Consider the following 11,994-nt stretch of genomic DNA (forward strand, 5'->3'; position numbering starts at 1 on the left):
CACATACTGTAAAACCTGTTTCTTTGTCTAAAACCTATTTTTAAAACTCCTCTCAGTTGAGACTTGAGGCCACTTCCCTTCATCTGCTGTGCCAGTGCATGGGAAGGGTGGCCCGGGGTTCGAACCTGCAATAAAGACTACCTTGCCGTTGCATTTGAACTCTGCTATTAGGTAGTCTGTACCGGAAGTCTCAAAAGTTGGGCACAACACAACCATGAATCAAAACCTCTGAAACCAAATAAATCCTTCTTCCTATATTCTTTTATCAAGTGTTTTGTTGCAACTGCAAAGAAATTAACTAATACAATACTTTTTTTTTTTTTTTTTTAAAGACACGTTGTAGCTCAGCCTGGCTGCAGGCTGGCTGCAGGCTGCTCCTGAAGGCCTCCATCTCTTGGCAACCATTCTGTGACAGCCTTTCTGTGCTGAGCTTAAAGCTTGAGCAATCTGTTTTCTTTCTTTTCCCTTTCTCCTCTCCACCCTCACCCCCCTCCCAAAATTATTGGAAATCGAGCCCAGGCCTTTGTACCTTGTGTACTTTTCCACTAAGCCCCTTCTCCAATTTTTTTTTTTTTTTTTAAAGAAACTTAATATGCCTAGTACCTGATAATTACAGTTTGGCACTATTCTGAGGTATGCATGTGTGTGCTTGCTCAAGCATACGTGTGTATACAGATACCCAGAAGACAATTGATACCATAAATGTGTGATTATAAAGGAAAGGGAAGATTTAAACATATTATCAAGAAAAATACACCATATAACATAAATTCTTTTCTGTTGTTTCCTTTTATTATGGTTTTGACAGCATAACCCAGGATGCCTGAAACTTGCTGTTTAGCCAAGACTGGCTATAAACTTATGATTGACCTTGGCCTTGGCCTTTTGAGTGCTGGAATCACAGGCTGATACCACCATGTTCAGTGTCACAGATACCTAGGTTAGAGGAATGGACGCTAATTTTTTTCTTTTTTTTTTTTTCAGGAAATTGTAAAGTAATTTTATAAGGAAAAGAAGAAGTAGAAGCATTTATAATGATGAAGTAGTGACACGTGTTTTGCCACCTTGGAAGGCAGAGAACTAAAAAATTACCTAAAACAGTGAAAACAGGGGGTCAGTTCTACAATACCCTTAAAGTAAGGCACGAAGTAAAGATGCGAGCTTTGTGTGGTATAGAAATGAAGCCGTACTTCCAGCTGCTGGAGAATCTGAGGAGGAGGAAAATTTGAGCCTACGAGCTGACGGCTAGCCTGGGAAACCTAGTGAAAGTCTCTCTTCCTAAAAGAGAGAGAGAGAGAGAGAGAGAGACGAGAGAGAGAGAGAGGGGGATGGGGGGTCAGGGAGCAAGAGGAGGAGGAAAGAGAGGAGAGAGAGAGAATTTTAAAAATTGCTTTAAAGATGAAGGAGAGGCCAAGGTTAGCCCAAAGACTGCTTGCTTAGCATGGATGAGACCCTAAGTTCAATCCTCAGGACTGCAAAAAAGAAAAATGATATGCTAGGAAATCAAAGGTCTGTTTAAGTTTTCATCCTTCTTGCTTTAACGTTGGTAGTTTGGATGAATCCAGAAATTCATCCATTTCACTTAGCTTCTCCAACTTAACGAGTACAGGTTTTTATAAAGTATTCCTTTATAATACACTGAATTTCTTTTGTGTCTGTGTTCATGTTTCTGTGTTCATTCCTCATTCTGTTAATTGGGAACAATTTTTTTCTTTCTAATTAAAAAAAGAAAAAGTAATACTTTTCACTGGTGTTTCCTAGCGTCACAATTCATAGTCCAGTATATAACCTGCTTCCCTGTGTGCAGAATGTGTTTGATTCTTTGGTTTGTCACTAGCTTTACAATCTTTTTCTAATCAGTCATTGTGTTTACAGTTGGCCACCCACTCAACTCAGATGCCACCATCCTCAAACTTTGTTGCAGATGGTCTGGTGCTATGTGTTTGTTAATTGCTTGTCCTTGAGATCTTTACTGTTCTACAAGCAAAAGCTCGCGTACACCAAGTGGTGCTGTGTAACCTTGCCTCCCAAATTATCCCAGATTAGCCAATAAAAATGCCTACACCTGGACTGGGCAGAAGAGAAGTAGGCGGAGCTAAGGTTCTAGGGCGTGGGGAAAGAAGAATCTAGGGAGAGAGAGTGAAGAGGAGGAGGAAGGAGGAAGGAGCAGGTCACCATGGGTTAGCATGAAGAAGAAACATGCGGTCAGGGGGAGCTTGCTCTGAGGATTGACATGATGGAGAGACGCAGCCCAGATGGAAACCACATGCAAGTGTTTATGGGAATGTTGCATGCAAAGTAGTCCACATAGGGATGATTGGAGCAAATGACTAGGGATGTGGGGCTGGGAGATAACAAGGTAGTTTAGGGGGTTTATATCTGCCCATCCCCAGTGGCTTAAGGTTATTCAAAATCTAACAGGTCTCTGTGTCCATTATTTATGTAATAGTGGGTTAAGGAATAACCACTAAGTTAATAAGCTGTGAATCAGCATTAATACTAATAATCTTTCAACAAAACTTGAAGGATGGTTTTCTCTCTTTCTCTGAAAGCCTAAATCCCTTTTCATTAGCCCCATTAGCATCTCAAATCATCCTGTGTATATCTACATAATTTCATTTTCTTTCTTGTACTGTAATTTGGTTTTACATTCCTCAATGCTTCCCTTGAGGTCAGTGCTATAGTAACTAATTTTGGGTTTCCAGCATGTTAGCAAAGTGCCTACCACATAAAATTGTATGCCAGGCACAGTAGCCCACACCTGTATTTGCACAACCATCCTGGCAGGAATGTATCTATTCTAAAGAGCTATCTGAGCCCCCTCCCTGTCCCAATCAGACTCCTTCAACAGTGATTTCCAAGATATTGCAATTTCCACTAGAATCTCAAACTGGGAGAAGGAAAACAGTGAAGCCTGGGGTCTACAGCCATAAGGATATTGTGTAGTTTAAATTCTGATTTCCTGTCTAAATGTTGTGTAAACACTGCTCCCCAATTGTTCCCATATATGCCGATAAAGGAGTTTACAGCCAAAGTTTACAGCAGGGAAGAAAACACGGCTGCCAGCTGGGGTAGGAGGAGAAGAAGCAGGGGACTGAGCCACAGATGAGGGCCAAGGAAGATCAGGAGGAAGGAACTGGGGCGGAGGGAAGCTACAAAGTGCAAGTATTGCTGGTATATTTACTGGGAGCAAGACAAAAATAAAATAGAGGGTTAAAAACAGACTTAAACTGCTCAGATTGTGTAGTGAAGGCTTGCATTATAAGAGTCTCAATTATTTGTGTGATAACTGGGTTAAGAAATAAGCTAAGCCAGGCGTGATATCACTCGGGAAGCAGAGGCCGGCGGATCTCTGTGAGTTACAGGCCAGCCTGGTCTACAAAGTGAGTCCAGGATAGCCAAGGCTAACTAACACAGAGAGACCTTGTCTCAAAAAACAAAACAACAACAAAAAGCTAAGAAGCACTGAAGAGAAGGCTCATGGCTCAGCGGTTAAAAGCACTGTTCTTCCAAAGGTCCTCACTTCAATTTCCAGCAACCATGTAGTGGCTCACAACCATCTACAATGAGATCTGGAGCCCTCTTCTGGCAGGCAGGAATGCATGCAGGCAGAATACTGTATAAATAATAAATAAATAAAATTTAAAAACAAAGTAAGCTAAGAGAAACACAGTTTTATAAAAAATAATTGTAACAGGAAGCCAGAGGAAGAACTTATCTCTAGAAAAGAGATTTCACACAGTTCAAACACCTTTCAAGAGACACTTAAGCCAAGAAAGTGATGAATCAATGATGGGAGAGGCCATATATCTTGACCAGAATTACTTAGTTCTTGCCTTCTCTTTAAACTTAAAGTTCATGTTAGACCCTGAAGACAGGACTTGGGGGGTATCCACTGGACCTTTTTGCTTGTTCTTCTTCCTAATGTGGTCACATTGAATAAAATCTTCTTTCACCGCCCTTTACTATTTCTTGTCTATTTAATTGACCTATTAGGGACCAGTGGTCTAGCCTAGCTTGTTAGGGGTTCTAGGAACCGAGGCTCTGAACCTAGCAACCTCAGTAATGATTCTAGCACATGTGGGGCTGAAGCAGGAAAATTCTTGTGAAGTCAAGGCAGCCCCGGGCTACATAGTGAGCTGCAACGGGCCCAAACTATAGGGTAAGACCCTGTCTGAAACAACAACAATAACCAGAAACTCAGAGTGTGTTCCCTGAACTGAACTGGCCGGTGACGGCATGAGGGAGAAACCGAGCCACTTCAGAAGTTTCCCAGAGCAAGCATTAGCAGAACACGAGCTGCAAGTCTGCTCAAGTCAACAGTCAAGCCGGAAATTCATCAGACAAAAATCCTATCACTCTTACGTGGCTGACTCGGTATCCTTAACTCTCACAGCAGCCAGATAAATAGAGCATTAGGGCTTGGCATTTGACAGAACATGAAACTGGAGTTTACAACATAAAATGATTTTACATTCTTCTATATACTGAAGTAATAGGCTGGAATTTGAATCCTTATTTGTCCCAATAAATCCATACCTTTTTTTTTTTAATGCTAAGGCACAAATCCAGACTTTCTGCGTGTTATCAAACAAGCACTCTCCCACTGAGATACACCCTGCCTGTGCCCTGAAAAATACTTTAACAACATTTCATTTAACTAAAGGAATTCCAAAACGAGGCAGAAGAGAAATAAGCCCGGGGGGGGGGGGGGGGAGGAAAGCATGGAAGCAAAAACAGTGACAGAGATGAGAAGAATTGGTGAGTAGCGCAGAAGACCATGAACGAAGAGCAGTTTGGTACACCATGCCAGGAGACTAGCTTTAGTTTCTTTATCCTATCTCTCTCTCTCTCTCTCTCTCTCTCTCTCTCTCTCTCTCTCTCTCTCTCTGTGTGTGTGTGTGTGTGTGTGTGTGTGTGTGTGTCTGTCTGTCTGTGTCTGTGTACAACATATACACAGTATACAGAGGCCAGAAGATATTGTCAGATTCCCTGGAACTGTGGTAGCAGACAGTTGTGAGCCGCTGTTGTGCAGATGCTGGGAATTGAACCTGGGACCTCTGGAAGATCAGCCAGTGCTCTTAGCCACTGAGCCATCTCTCTAGCTTCCTATCATCTAACCTGGAGAGTAAAATTTTACAACACTTAGGGCACAATGATAACAAGAAATTAGTAAAGGTAGCTAGGGCCAAACACATTTGTATTTCTGGGATATTTGGTTGGAAATGCCAGAAAAATATAGATTATCTGGTTATATTTTAATTTCAAATAAACAATAATTGTTTGGTTATACAATATTTGGGATACACCAAAAAAATTCATTATTGGAAATTCTAATTTAGGTTGCATACAAGACATACACCTGACTATTAGTAGCTTAAGATCATCCTTGGCTACCTACTGAGGTACATGAAATCATGTCTCAAACAAGAAAAACTGGGTTGGGCATGATGGCATACATCTTCAAGCCCAGCATTACTCAGAAGGAAGAAGCACCTGGATCTCTGCGAGTTCTGGACCAGCCTGGTATACACAGAGTTCTAGACCAGCCAGGACTAGCCACTGAGTTACTATCTCAAACATAGATAAATAGCCATGCATTGGTATGATCCAGGCATTCTAGAGGCAGAGGCAGATGGATCTCTGTGAGTTCAAGGTCAGGTCAGCCTAGTCTACTGAGTGAGTTCCAGAACAGCCAAAGCTACACACAGAAACCCTGTCTTTGAATATAAAATAAATAAATAAATAAATAAAAGTTAAACTCCATATATATGTAAACACCATAAAGAAACTCACTACTTTGTACACTAGTTTAAAATTTTTTCTCATTTAACTGGCGTGCACACCCAAGTACAATCATGGATGCATTGTGCACTACAGGATCCAGCTCAAGTAATACTATAGTTGATACTGCAAGTGTTATATACACAAACAATTCAGTATTTTCAGGCAGAGCCACTGCTGGTGCCTTATAAATGTCAATGACTTGCTATCAGAGATTGGAAAACAGTAGATAGGAGAAAAAGAACAGAGCTATGCTAGTTCCTATTATTTAAGGATTTTTTAGTTTGTTTGTTTGTTTTATTATGTTTTGGTTTGGTTCTTGTTTTGCTGAGACAGGGTTTCTTGAAAGGCTTTCTCGGCCTAAGCCTGGGAACATGACCCATACAAGCCTGGGAACGTGACCCAGAAAAGAATTTGTTCCCAGAGTCAGATCAACCAACTTTGGTAAACAATTTTCAGAAAAACTCATCTGGAAATTTCCTAAATTCCCCAACACCCTTCCTTGCCAAGAATAGCCCGCCCAGACCTATGACCCCTGCAGTAGCCAATAACTTTTAAACAAGTACCCCTAGCAACTGCCAAGAGCCAATCCTCACTCGGGGCACTCAGCCCTCCTAACCTTGCGGTTTTAGCCTTTAAAAATAGCCTGTGACAGTAACTCGGGGTTCCTCCGCCTCCAGCAATAAACCTTGTGCTTTTGCATCAACACTGTGGTACTCGAGTGGTCTCTCGCGACAACCCCCCCCCCCCCCCAACCCGAGTGGACTCTAGGGTCCAACATTCTCGCTGTAACAGCCCTGACTGTTCTAGACTTTGTAGACCAGGTTGGCCTCAAACCTAGAGATCTGCCTGCCTCTGCCTCCCAAGTGCTGAGATTAAAGGCCTGAGCCACCACCGCTTGGCTATTTAAGGATTTTAATGTAAACTAAATTATAGGAAGAAGGAGAGAGAAAGAGAGAGAGGAAAGGAGAGGAGAGGAGAGAGAGGGAGGGAGAGAGGGAGGGACGGAGGGAGGGAGGGAGAGAGAGAGAGAGAGAGAGAGAGAGAGAGAGAGAGAGAGAGAGAGAGAGAGAGAGAGAAATTCAGTGCTTATAGAATTAGGTCTTGAATGGCCAGGCATCATTTTACCACATATTTATAATTCTTAAAGCTATTTAATACAAATTACAGCTCAAGTACAAGAAAAGTCAGTTTTGTCTTGTTTTTTGTTTTTTATTTTTTTTTTTACTTCAAGGTGCCAAGTGAGTTGAATCTGGTTTGTTCTGGGTTCTTAACAGAACTAGCTGGATAAAGCTTCAAAGAGCAGCACTATTGTCTTCTGGCCCTATGGTTTTCTTTAAAAGAGTTTTACTTAGGTCACTTGCATAGCAATGCACAACATGTGTGGGAACCTTCAACTTTTGAAGGTTGATTAACATTTTGAGATAAATTTGCTTCTTATTTCTTCCTTTGCCCAGAAAAGCTGCCCTGGTGGCTTCTGCTTGCTTGGGTCCCGCTGTCGTTGGAGCTGCTCTTCTTGGTTTTTGTATTACAACACACTTAACTCCGGTTCCAGGGGGGTGATCTCATGGAAGGAGGTCATTTCCTGCCCCTGCATATTCAGAACCTAAGAACCACAGTGTTAGAATTCTGCTTCAGTCTGTCTACCTGTGATGTCATTGCCTACCAGCCATGGGGACTTGGCCCTGCCCAGGGCTATATAAAAGGACAGACCCTCCTGATGGCTCTCTCTCTCTCTCTTACCTCTCTACCCTCCCTCTCTTACCTACCCCCTTTTCTTCTTCTGTCTCTGTCCCTGTCTCCCTCTTTCTTTAGGGTACCCCTCCCCCCTCTCCTTCTCCCCACATATAAACCTCCTATAATCTATGTATATGATGAGGTGAGATGCATTCTGGGAGCAGGAAATTTTGTGAGAATAGTGATAAAGAAGAGATACCTTTAAAATGAGTCAATGTAGGTATAAGATTATTGTATAGCTTAAATTCAGATTTCCTGTTTAAATGTTGTGCAAACTCTGCTCTCCATTTGTCCCCCTGATATGTCAATAAAGCAGCTTACAGTCAATTAATGAGCAGGGAAAGGAATAGGGCTGGACTTCCTGCCAGCCAGGGGAAGAGGAGTTAGGAGATGAAGTAGGGGATCCAGCCAGGGGATTTCAGGCATGTGTAGAGGTCCAAGGAAGATCAGGAGGACAGAGCTGGAGCCAAGGAAAGCTACAAAGTGCAAGTTTCATTGGGATGTTTGCTGGCAGTAAGACAAAGTAAAATAGAGGATTAGGAACAGACTTTTAAACTGCTCAGATTGTGTTGTGAAGGCTTGTATTATAAAAGATTTGTATGATAGCTGGGTTAAGAAATAAGCTAAGAAAAGAAAAAAAAAAAAAAAAAAAAAAGAAAGAAATAAGCTAAGAGAAACAAACACTGTTATATAAAAAATAACCTCAACAAACGGCACCAACATGGGGCTCCAATTGTTGGCGTACTTTTAAAATCTATTTTTATTTTGGGTTCTTTATATCTCTTTTTCTCTTTTCACTCCAATCCCATCCAATACCTCAACACCAGGTATGAAAGAAAGGTTAGCTACTTCCTACTGGTTAGGGTTGTCAGGTTCCTTGGGGCAAGTCCAACCCTCCTTCCAAGTTATCTCTGACTTTTTCTCATCACACTGCATCAACAGCATCAACAGGAGCAGCAGGTGGGAAGCACCAGCAGCCTTCTTTCTTGGGGCCCTGAGTCTCTCTCTGGGTCTGGCTTTTATCCCCACTGACAAAGACCACACCCCCACAAGAAACAGTTCCTCTTCTACTAAGCAAATAGGTCTATTTCATATGTCCTCTCACAGGTCTATTTCAGTCAAACACTGCACACCCTCACACAAGTCTATTTCATCTCCTACACTTGGGATAAAAACAAAAGCCTATTTACATCCATTACAGGCAGTTATGAGTTGTCTCCATAGATCATGGTGTTCGCAGCCGGTTTGGGGAGGTCATGTTTGTTGGCTGTTTGAGCTGAGTTATCCTCCTGTTACACAGGTCTGTGTGGGAGTCAACTGGAGGCACAATACAGTTTACCTCCACCCACACACCAGAACCACGTGACTTACTCTGGAGATGAGCACATTCCTGACCCTCCAGAACTTCCTTCCTGCTTTGGAGTCTGCCTCTGCATGAGTGTTTCTGAACAGGTAGACTGCATCCTTAGAAGGATGTTCTGGGAACCTGCAGTAAATATATACCAGGGACAAAACAATAGCTCTTCAGCAGCAGGAGTCACTAAGTATTTTGTTGTTGTCACTTTCTCTTTTTTTGAGACAGGGTTCCTCTATGTAGCCCTAGCTGGACTGGAACTCACTCTGTAGACCAGGCTAACCTCCAACTCAGAGATCTGCCTGCCATTTCCTCCAAGTGCTGGGATTTCAGTCACATACCAACATACCCAGCTGCTCATCAATCATTTTTTAAATAGAGCTGTAGAGACGGCTCAGTTGTTAAGAACACCCCTTGCTCTTGCAAGGAACCTGGGTTCAGTTTTCAGCACCACATGGTGCTTTACCCATCCATGACTCCAGGCTCAGGCCCACCCCCTCATCTGACCTGCACAGGCACTAGGCTGACACACAGAGTCAATATACACACATAGACAAGAACACTCATCTACACAGAATAAGTCAATCTAAGAAAGGGACTTTTAAAAGGACTCTTAATTTAAATTATGTATATATTCTGCAGTGGGTGGGCTTGCAACCCAAACAACTGTTAGTAGCAAACAAGTGCTTAGTGCACCCTGTTGTGCCCATTTTGTGAGATCCCCAAAGACCAACAGGAGACAAAACCAATGCAGGCACAAGAGGAGCTTTATTTTCAGCTCAAGCTGGGCTCCAACCCAGTGGTATCTGGAGAAGGACCTCAAACTCTGAGCGGGGGTAGGGGGTGGGGGGGGTGGGGGGAGGGGGGTGATTGGGGGCTGGGGGGGTGGGAGCTGGGGGGTTGGGGGGTTGGGGGGATAATTTATAGGTTCCTTTCCCTCCCAGCGCACCCAAAGCAGGGGAGTTCCGGCCTGGCAAGCCGGTTGGGGGACGAAAGGAGATATTATGCTTTTAAAATGAGTGGTTGTGAGAGGGTACTAAAATCATAAATGGTTCTGGTTTGGTTTCCTAGCAACCCTATCTCCTGCAGGTGGAAAAGGAATGCAGCCAGACTGGTTCCTTCCCTGCAGCTGGCCAGATATGCCTTATCATGCCTGGTCTTTCCTGTAGGCTTATTTCTTAATCTTTGCTCTGATGACCCTGAAATCCAATTTTAGTTTTTCTGGTCTCTCAACCCCCCCAGGTCTGTCACTAGGACTTTATAGGGCCTGCAAGATAGATCCATGGGATATATTCATGGGTATAAGTACTTGCTGTCAGGCCTGAGGATTTGAGTTCAGTCTTTGGGCTCTATATGGTGAAAGAAGAGATCCTGTAGGCTTTGAAAATTTCTTTTCAGAATATGAAAGTTTATTACTGTGTTTGCATTGTCAAAATTTATGGTCTTGGCCTTTCCTTCTTGCCTTTGTGCAAGGGCAAAAGAGATACATTGGCTACTTTAGCAACCTTAAATCGGACTCCAGGAATATCACCTACAGCATGACCTTTTCGACCAAATCCAGCAACCAGAACATCATCGTTTTCCTCAATGAAGTTCAAGCAGCCATCACTGGGCATGAATGCCGTGATCTTCTTGCCGTTCATGATCAGCTGCGCCCTCACATACTTCCAGATAGCAGAATCTGGCTGCTTGGCTTCAACTCCTACTTTTTCCAGCACAATTCCCTGTGCATGAGAGGCACTTCTGAAAGGACTGGCCTCCAGGGCTGTGCCCGAGTGGGCTTTTTTGTACTGTTTATCATGCCACTTCTGGTCACGTCAGTGACTGCGGAGCGTCCCGGCAGTACGGAGACCACGACACTTGCCTCGGCCCCTCAGCCCAGGCCTGTACAGCTCACCCATCTTAGGCTTTGAATTTTTAAAAACCTACTTGATTTGGGGTTCTTTAATGCCTCTACCTCCCTTCCTACCCATACTTACCCTAGATAGGAAAGAAAGAAGGTTAGTAGGGACAGTGGAGGTAGACCTTTCTAGACTCAGTTCCTCGGGGGTGATTCCACTCTTCGTTGTCAGGATTTCAACAGCAATCACAGCAGCAGGAACAAGCAGCAGTGGGAGCAACATCAGGGACCAAAAGGAGCCTCTTAAAAGTTTATTCTCCAGATCATTTCTCCCTAGGAGCATCTTGAAGTGTAGTGATGCACAGCCAGGTGATGTGAGGCAACGCAGAGCATGCGAAGCGAAGACTCCCTGTATCGTGGGGGCTTCTATTTATAACTTCTCAGAGTCCATGTCTGGTTGTTTTACTGGCTAACACTACACCGCTGCATGACATAGTTCTCAACTAAGACCACATGCCCTCTCATGAGTCTGTTTCCATCAGACAAGCATCACATGCCCTCACAGGAGGCAGTTTCATGTCCCACACTTGGGATCAAAACCAAAACATGTTTACATCCACTACAAGAACCCATTTCCCAAGGTTGTCCCCTGACCTCCACACACCTGCAGGTGGTGGCATGTGCATGTAACACACACACACACACATACACACACACACACACACACACACACACACACACACACACACACACACACGACAAATGAGCATAGGCAAAAGATGGTTTGCATCATTAGTCATTAGGGAACTACAAACCAAAATCATAACTGGACATTGAGCATGGTGGTACATGTCTGTTACTCTAACATTTAAGAAACTGAAACAGAGCCAGGTATGTAGTCCCAGCACTCAGGAGGCAGAGGCAGGCAGATCTCTCTGAGTTGGAGGCCAGCCTGGTTTACAAAGAGAGTTCTAGGACAGCCAGGGCACACAAAGAAACCTTGTCTCAAAAAACCAACCACCTACCAACCAAAGGAAAAAAAAAAAAAAGAAAGGAAGAAAGATAGAAACTAAAACAGGAAGTGTTGCAGGATATTTGAACCCACTATGAACTCTGAGATTGTGAACTATAAAAACCTGTTTCTAATTATGATAGGGCTCAGTCTTTGATCTTAGTGCTTTCTATTTACTGTAAATAGTACTTATGGCATGGCTCAGCCCTAGCACACTCCTTTAATACCAGAGATTTCTGTAAACAGGATTAAATAAAGTTAAGCTTA

At 43.2% G+C, this 11,994-nt stretch overlaps 1 pseudogene; it reads right to left on the minus strand.

Annotated features, from left to right (window-relative positions):
- Positions 1-10,311: 10,311 nt before the first annotated feature.
- On the minus strand, positions 10,312-10,776 carry LOC127206165 (40S ribosomal protein S23-like; annotated as a pseudogene).
- Between the last annotated feature and the right edge of the window lie 1,218 nt (positions 10,777-11,994).

The sequence above is a fragment of the Acomys russatus genome, chromosome 23, assembly GCF_903995435.1.
Source record: "Acomys russatus chromosome 23, mAcoRus1.1, whole genome shotgun sequence".
NCBI classification, from domain to species: domain Eukaryota; kingdom Metazoa; phylum Chordata; class Mammalia; order Rodentia; family Muridae; genus Acomys; species Acomys russatus.